We start from the raw sequence: 9,503 nt of genomic DNA, 5'->3' as shown, positions 1-9,503 counted from the left end.
GAAGAATCCTGACTGTTGTCGTGGGGGTCGCTTCTCCTTCGTTCCCGTGTGCTAGACATTTTGGTGTAATGCACTCGGGGATGAAGTGAGGAGCGACCATCACCGACGGTCGCAAATGTCAGAGAGGAATCAGTGAGGGAGAGTTCCACCATATATATATATGAGAGGACGAAGAATCCCGACTGTTGTCATGGGGGTCGCTTCTCCTTCGTTCCCGTGTGCTAGACATTTTGGTGTAATGCACTCGGGGACGAAGTGAGGAGCGACCATCACTGAGAGTCGAATATATACACCACATGAGCTGAGAGTTTTCAAGAAAAGACTCAACAGAATGATAGTCAACCCGTGATGAATAATAATGATCTAATTTAGTTTTTGTAGTACATATATTTAATTGTACAAGTTTAATCTTTGAATTATGAATGTATGAAATGTCGTCATCAGACGACGAAAGTCTCCCGGGGGAGTGTAGCTGGTGCCACGATGATCGAGGTCTGTGCGACAGGCCTCACCTGGACGATGATCGACACTTCAGCATTAAGCTCGAGGAGACCTTCGATGTTGAAACGGTACGCAACGACGACAAGTGACTTTTCATAATTAAGCATGACTACAACTATTTCAACGTGTAATTTTCATCTTTTACAATTCGAGTAGCTTATCCCATGCCATGCAAGGCGCTGTATCTTGGAGAGAATGGGTTTTGAAGACCATGCAAGTTTCGACACAAAGAAAATTCACGTAAGGACTCATCATGATGTGGATTTCGAAGTAAAGCTGTACAATTCCGAGAGCGTAACACATTTTGGTTGCAAAAAATGGGAAGTACTTTGCAAGATGTATGGTTTTGATAAGGGTATGCTTGTCACCATGGATCTTGGTGATCCTGAAATTGAGCAAGACAATATGGACATTTGGGTCCTTGTTGATACGCCTCCAATTCTACCGCTATTTGAGTTTCTCAAACATAGTTATTAGCTAATTTATATTCTTTATTTCAAAATAGTTGATAGCTTATTTCCATTAACAGCTTATTTTCATTCTTCAAAGAATGTGCGGGAGATGGTAGACAAAACCCACTACACCGATGGCTCCGAATTAACTTACAAGGAGAAAAATCATCTGGTCGGACTTTGTATTGATATTGAGAATTACAATATCTACAATCAAACTCCTCAACATCATAGTCAATACATGCCACTAGTGCATGTGTTGAACTACGGTAACTACCATGGAGATACCCTGGTAAGATTTTTTACCATTATGACATCCGTGCATCTTTTGCATACTTCTAAAATTAGTACATCATTGCTAACTATGAAGTTATTACTATAATTTTCAACACATAATCCTAGAGAATTGTGTGCCTCATTTGATGTATCAGAAAGGTAACCTTAATATTTTGAACATACAGCCAGGTCATCCTACGAATCTCAACTGTCCATACCAGATTTCTAAAAGGAATGGAGACATGCAAATCAAAGGATGGAAAAAATGTATGGACAGTCGTAAGGAGGTTCTTGGAAGAAAAAGGAAGCGAAGCGCAAGAATTGGAGACAGGATGATCTCCATTCTCCATAATGGAGAGTCAGGGTCTATATTGTTTTATGCTATTTTATCTTAAAGATGGTATTTAGGTCCTACCTAATACTGATGATCATGTGCTAAGAACAATTAGGTAGGGTTGGTTCGATGACTATGAGGATGATGATCATATGACTTGTTATTAATAACGAGTACAAGTTGTATGATGATGATTAGTAGACTTATTATTATATATGATGATGCATGATGCGAGCATGAAGAGTTATTATATATCAGCGGGTGAAATGAACATGGATTGGATTGAAGTGAAGGCAACATGCATGTGGTGCATGTCGAAAGTAGTACAATCCAAACTTGATCAAGTTAGGATTAGTATTACTTTCGACATGCACCACATGTTGCCTCACTTCAATCTAAGTCATGTTTAGGCATAGCAGTAGCAGTAGCACGGAGATAAGAGAGGACACATCTCTCTATTAGCTACCTATACCAACCTAAATTAACCCCCAAAACCCCTAAAGCACCTCCTTTCAAAAAAACCAACCCCTGAAATGCTAACGCGTGGAAGCTTATTGGTCCCGGTTGGTGCTACCAACCGGGACCAAAGGCCCTCGTGCCTGGGCTCGCCGGAGCGGCCACGTGGAGGCCCATGTGTCCCGGTTAGTATAAGAACCGGGACTAAAGGCCTAGGGCATTAGTAACGACCCTTTAGTCCCGGTTCCCCAACCGGGACAGATGGGTCTTATGAACCGGGACAAATGGCCCTTTTTCTACTAGTGAATGCATACACATTTTTTGTAATTTCAACAAAACATCATCAAACTTTTACAAGATCCATATATTAGTTAACTTCAACAGAATCATATAGAAGTAAAAAAATGCACAAATAAGAGCACAATAGAAGGTTTTGATTTTTCTCCTTTTGGTTCGGTGAACTTGGTCACATCTTGCAAAGCAAAGATTTTTTGTATGTGGTTCGGGGAGTCTTAGACTTCTTTTTTAGGTGGAGTTTGCATGCACCAAAAGAAGGTGATCCATCAATTTACTTACAATGAATGAGAAACACAAAAAGAGATCACATATTCCACACACCTTCAGCCTATAAATTGAGGAACTCACCAACACAATATGTCCAAGCTTATCTTAGTAGATCGAAGACGAAGGAGGACGCATCCATCACTTTTTGGTCTTTGTATGTTTGTTCATCCATTTCTTAAAAATGCAATATCAGGAAGAGTAGGGAGTATATGTATAAATTCAGTCATGTGATGTGGTGGTCAGAATAGGGTCAAAATAATAGGATTTTTAGTTTTTTTTGTGGTGGTTAGAACAAGGTCAGAACTGATATGCCACATAGGGAGTATATGTATTTTTTTGTGTTAGGTATGCGTTGTGGTGGCGCAAAACAAGGGGCATAATAATTGCATTTTAAGTTATTTTTTGTAAGTTTTAAAAATGCACAAATAAGAGCACAATCGAAGGTTTTTTTTAAGTCGCACCTGCAACTTTTGGTCTGGGGAACTTGGTCACACATCCATGCAAAGCAAAGATTTTTTTAATGAGTTTTGACTTCTTTTTTTAGGTGCACTTTGCATGCATAAAAGAAGTTGATCCATACACTTACTCCTATTGAACGAGAACCGCAAAAAGAGACCACATCTCCCGCACACTCTGCCCTATAAATTGAGCAACCCACCAGCAAAATTTGTCCAAGTTTAACTTAGTAGATTGGAGATGAAGGAGGTGGCACCATCTTTTTTCTCTTTGTAAGTTTGTTCATGCCATTTCTCTTATCTCTCTTCATATTAGTATGATCATGCCATTTTTGTTATGTCATTTCATGATGTTTTTATTTACTAATCATTTTTTTTATTTTTTTAGTTGTGTTGCAACTTTGAAAAACATCCGCAAAAGAATGGCCAATGAATGATTGGTTTGTAAACAGCCAATGGGATTATGCCATAGATCTGATAGAAGAACTACGAATTTCAAAGCAAAGATGGTCCAAGGTTTTCAACATTCAATGGTAATTGTTTATTTTTTAGTTTTTCATATACTTTTTTTCAACTTTTTTATATCAAAATAAAATAATCAGGTGGTGTCCTGCTACTTTAAACAAACCTTGAGAACCCACATGGAAATTTTCATGTAAGCTATCAGTTCTCCTGGCACAAGTTATGATTTTTTATAGAGGATCATGACGTCAAATCACATATTTATGGAGCTTATTAGAAAACTTTTGTGCGAGCTCAAAATAAACAAGATCACCGAACTCTATCCGGTGTGCTCACACAAAAGCTTTCAAATAAGCTCCGTAAATATGTGACTTGACGTCATGATCCTCTATAAAAAAATCATAACTTGTGCCACAAGAGCTTATAGCTTGCATGAAAATTTTCAAGTGGGTCCTTAAGTTTTGTTCAAAGTAGGAGGGCACCACCTGATTATTTTCCTTTGATATAGAAAAAACTTTGAAAAAAGCATATGAAAAAACTGAAAAAAAACAATGACCATTGAATATTGAAAACCTTGGACCATATTTGCTTTGAAATTCTTAGTTCTTCTGTCAGATCTATGGCAGAATCCCTTTGGCTGATTACAAACCAAGCATTCATTGGCCATTCTTTTGAGGATGTTTTTGACACTTGCAACCCAACTAAAAAATTGAAAAACATGATTAGTAAATAAAAACATCATGAAGTGACATTAAAAAATGGCATGATCATACTAATATGAAGAGAGATAAGAGAAATGGCATGAACAAACTTACAAAGAGACAAAAGGTGGTGCCACCTCCTTCATCTCCGATCTACTAAGATAAACTTGGACAAATTCTGCTGGTGGGTTGATCAATTTATAAGGAAGAGTGTGCAGGAGATGTGGTTTGTTTTTGTGGTTCTTGTTCAATGGGAGTAATTATGTGGATCAGCTTCTTTTGTGCATGCAAAGTGCACCTAAAAAAAGAAGTCAAAACTCATACAAAGAAATCTTTGCTTTGCATGGATGTGTGATCAAGTTCCCCGGACCAAAAGTTGTGGGTGCGACTTTCAAAAAAACCTTTGATTGTGCTCTTATTTGTGCATTTTTAGAACTTAGAAAAACAACTTAAAATCCAATTATTATGTCCCTTGTTTCTCACCACCACAACGCATACCTAACACAAAAAAATACATATACTCCCTATGTGGTATATCAGTTCTGACCTTGTTCTGACCACCACAAAAACAACAACTAAAAATGCAATTTTTTGACCTTGTTCTGACCACGACAACACATGACTAAATTTATACATATACTCCCTACTCTTCCTGATATTGCATTTTTAAGAAATGGATGAACAAACTTACAAAGACATAAAAGAGATGGATGCGTCCTCCTTCGTCTCTGATCTACTAAGATAAGCTTGGACAGATTGTGTTGGAGAGTTCCTCAATTTATAGGCTGAAGGTGTGCGGAATATGTGATCTCTTTTTGTGGTTCTAGTCCAATGTAAGTAAATTGGCGGATCACCTTCTTTTGGTGCATGCAAACTCCACCTAAAAAAAGAAGTCAAACACTCCCAGAACCACATACAAAAATACCTTTGCTTTGCAAGATGGGACCAAGTTAACCGAACCAAAAGGAGAAAAATCAAAACCTTCTATTGTGCTCTTATTTGCGCATTTTTTTACCTCTGTATTATTCTGTTAAAGTTAACTGATATATGGATATTGTAAAAGTTCGATGATATTTTGTTGAAATTATAGAAAAATGTGTATGCATTAGATCATGTTTCTTCGACTACGGCGTTTTGAAAACTATTGTACATGAGTCGTTTCTTGAAAAATTTAAATGGTTTAAAACTTAGAAAAACAACTAAATGCAATCATTATGCCCTTCTCTCTCACCACCAGAACACATAAACTGAACAAAAAACATATACTCCTTAATCTTCTTGGTATAGCATACAAAATGTAGCTAACAAAAACAAACATATAACAAAAAAATACATTAAAAATGCTGAAAGATTGAATTTATATTAATAAAGCCCCAACAACAGCCATTGGGTAGCATAGACACACAAAAGCTATAAGGAAAATATCCTAGACCAACAAAAAAGACATAAAAGTTAGTTCAGATAACATATCCATGAAAGTTTCAAATAACTAGATTGAAAATATTGATGGCACACACGCGAGCGATAGAAATCGGCAAAATGCACTACCAACTCACAGGTTGGCCACCTACTAAACTCCCAAGCTTAAGATGTCGACAACACAGATGGCATCAAGCGCGCTGACATTGCTCATCTGGAATGTGAACAAGGCAACACTTTGAGGTTGCGAGTTGGTTGTTGCTGCAAAGACACCCCACTCCTTGTTGAACACCATTCGTCCATCTTGATCTGCCTTGTATCCAACCCTTGAGAGCGTTCCTTCTCCCAAGCGAATGCCAATGAACCCTCCCTCTCCGATTTTCAGCAACTGACGGACTTTCTTTGGATTTTCTGTGCAAAACAGAACAAATGACAAAAAAGAAAAGGAAAATTAACATGCTATTAGACAAAACAAAATAACAAAAAGCAACACATGTACACAAAAAAGATAAAAGATAAAAATGAAAAATGAAACTGTTGCCGGTGATAGTACAGTTAATGACAAAAACACCCATATATCGCTTTACACAAAAATCCAGTAGATCGATGTTACTATCAACATATTCATATTCGACATGCATACCATCAACTTAGTTTTGGTACTACTGTACAAAAAAAGAGGATGTTAGAAAAATGTATCATCAAATTGTTGGTGATGTTTGTGTTTGTCAAGCGATAAACAAATCGGGCACCAATATATCCCTCATCAATGCCGATGGGCATCCCAAGCCGATCTGCCTCCTGCTCAACCAAATTGGCATCTCTGCTGTAGAAGATGCCTGGAGGGGCTTCTTCCACATTCGTTGGACTGGACGTGCCGCTGCCAACGGAGGTCACTACCATGTGAACTGGTGCCACGTCTGTCGCCCCATATCACATGGAGGCCTCAGAGTCCAGGACCTCGAACACGTCGGGCTTGCGCTCTGCTGCGCTGGCTTTGGTTCTTGTGAACTGACGCTGAGCGCGCCTGGTGGGGGATTGACCTCCAGTTCTCGGCCAAGGAGAGCATGCTTTTCTTTCCTTCGACGACCATGTCTGTCGGGAATGGCGCGGTTGCTTTATTCTGGGAAGATTGATGGCTTAACGGCCAATCAATCAGTGAGATCACGTCGAGGCTCTACCAACGCATCTCCAAGAGATGTCGTAAGATTAGAACGGTCGCCGATGCCCTACAGAGCAACTTCTGGTCGCAAGGCATACACGACACCCTTGGCATGCATGAGATCGGCCAATACCTGCAGCATTGGCAAGCTGTGTAGCGCACCACCCTTTCCAATTGTTGAAACTGCCCGTGCTATACGCTGCCATGGCAGCCGGTTTGTTAGCGCATGTATAGGATAGCTATCCATTTATCCTTTCTCCCTAGATTAGCTCGGTGATTAGCTGATCCATGCAGCCCTTGTACATGTATTTATACCCGTGATGTCAATGAGAAAACTGTGCAGCAAATCATCTATCTTTCTCAAGCTTTCATGATATCAGACGCTCATCCTTGATCGTCTTCGCTTCCGCTGTCTCCTCGCGGCCATGGCCTCTCCTCGTTCTTCCGTCTCCGGCGGCGACGTCAATCCTTTCGCCGCTGTTGAGCCCGTCAATACCGCCTCCCTCCGCCACCTCCACATCCAGGACCATGTCCCCATCACCCTTGATCTCCACACGCCGTCATTCTCTACCTGGCGTACCTACTTCTCTCTCACCTTCCGGGAGTTTGGGATCCGCGATCACGTCAACGGCTCGATCGACGGGCTCGCCATGCTCGGCGACGATCACTGGCTCGCGGTGGACGCCACCATCGTCAAGTGGCTCTACCGCACGGTGAGCCGCGAGATCATCTCGCACGTCATCCGCGACAACGACACCGCGCTGGGGGCATGGACCTAACTCTTCCTGGACAACCAGCTGCAACGTCAGGTACTGCTCACCACGGAGTTTTACACTCTCACGCAGGATGGGATGAGCTTGTTCGACTACTGCCTTCGCCAGCTCCAGTGCCGCCCAGCGGCGGAGCCAGCGTAGACGCGTTGGGTTCAAGTGAACCCAACGACTTTTAGCTGATACGTCCGTGTGGGTACGTATTTGCGTGATATGAACCCATTAAAAAATCTTGGCTGACCCCATCAAATTATACATCACGTCACGTGGATAGGTAAACAAAGGGCCCAAAAGGCAAAAACCCAGGAGCAAAGCAAATGAGTACGGACGCAGCCTGTATATACGCTCGCAGTCGCACACGGCACGCCTAGGTCTGTTCGTTTCTCCAATTTCCACCTCTCGCCTGTTCAGCCTCGGCCGCCGCACGCCAGCGCTCACACCCAGCAATAACGTCGGAAAGCAGCCCCCTGCACCTGCAGACCGAGGTAATTAGATGACATCGCCATATGCCCATATCCCCTCTCTTGTGGATGTTCTATCTATTCTAATAGCAGTGATTTTTTTGCCCTAGTTTTTTGATTTATTTTTCTCCATGGACTTTGATTGATCTAGGATATGGAGTAGTATTATTGAAGGAGAACTCGGTTATCAGATCCAGATAATGATACAGGCACACGAAGGCCACCCATTATTTTGCAGAGGATAGGCTCCAAAAAACCAAAATGAAGCTATATGGAATGTAGTTCTTGAGAATGCTCCAAAAAACTGTATGTATAGATATTTAAGGAAATTACAAATTATTTTGCAAAGATAACATCAAACTAACTTGTCACATTTTCAATGTTCCACGAAGATAAGAAGCTACACCTGGAGCTACAAAGTTATTTAATACTACTCATAATATGTAAACAAGTGATTTTATAATTTTATTGAATCGGTATTCTTGCACTATTCAGTTTTTAATGCAACACAATATGTGATATGTGATGCCGTATTTCTATTCATTATGTTGTTTTCGGGTGTCATAATTTTGTTGTAACATAATGCAAAATTAGACTTTACACTTCACATATTAATACCAACTTCTCACAATGAGCCATGGAGTGAACCCAATGGCCAAATTTTCTGGCTCCGCCCCTGGTGCCGCCTGTACAGCTCCACTTCCGGGGCGGCCTCGGGTCCTCACACGCGCTCGTGCTGGAGTACATCGCCCGAGCCGGCGTTACCCGACGACCAGTACGTGTGCAACGCCACCACTTCATCCTCCACGCCAGCTCCCCTTCCGGTGAGCGTGCACGCCGCGCTGCGTGATCCCAACTGGTCAGCAGCTATGCGTGAGGAGTTTGAGGCGCTCCAACGCAACCACACATGGCAGCTGGTCCCCCGACCACCGCGTGCTAATGTGATCAGCGGCAAATGGGTCTTCCGTCACAAACTCCGGCCTGACGGGATGCTCGAGTGCTACAAAGCCCGTTGGGTGGTGCGCGGTTTTAGACAGCTCGCCGCGTCGCGCAACTGGCACGTCCACCAACTGGATGTGTCGAATGCATTCCTTCACGGCCATCTCGCGGAGCACATCTACTGCCAGCACCCAGCCGGCTTTGTTGATGCCAGCCGCCCCGACGACGTATGCCTCCTCTCGCGCTCGCTTTATGGCCTCAAACAGGCGCCGCGGGCGTGGTACCACCGGATCGCTGGTTTCCTTGTCGAGCTGGGCTTCGTCTCGACGCGATCCGACGCGTCCTTGTTCGTGTACCAGCACGGAGGAGATGCCGCGCATCTCCTTTTGTACGTTGACGACATTGTATTGGCGGCCTCCAGTGACACGCTCCTTCGCCGTCTCATCTCACGGCTCCAGGGCGAGTTCGCGCTGAAGGACCTAGGCGCTTTGCATTACTTCCTCGGCGTGGAAGTGACTCGGCGCCCTGATGGCTTTTTCCTTTGCCAGCAC

Source organism: Triticum dicoccoides, chromosome 5A (assembly GCF_002162155.2).
Source record: "Triticum dicoccoides isolate Atlit2015 ecotype Zavitan chromosome 5A, WEW_v2.0, whole genome shotgun sequence".
Classification (NCBI taxonomy): Eukaryota; Viridiplantae; Streptophyta; class Magnoliopsida; order Poales; family Poaceae; genus Triticum; species Triticum dicoccoides.
Note: the sequence above shows the minus strand (reverse complement) of the source record.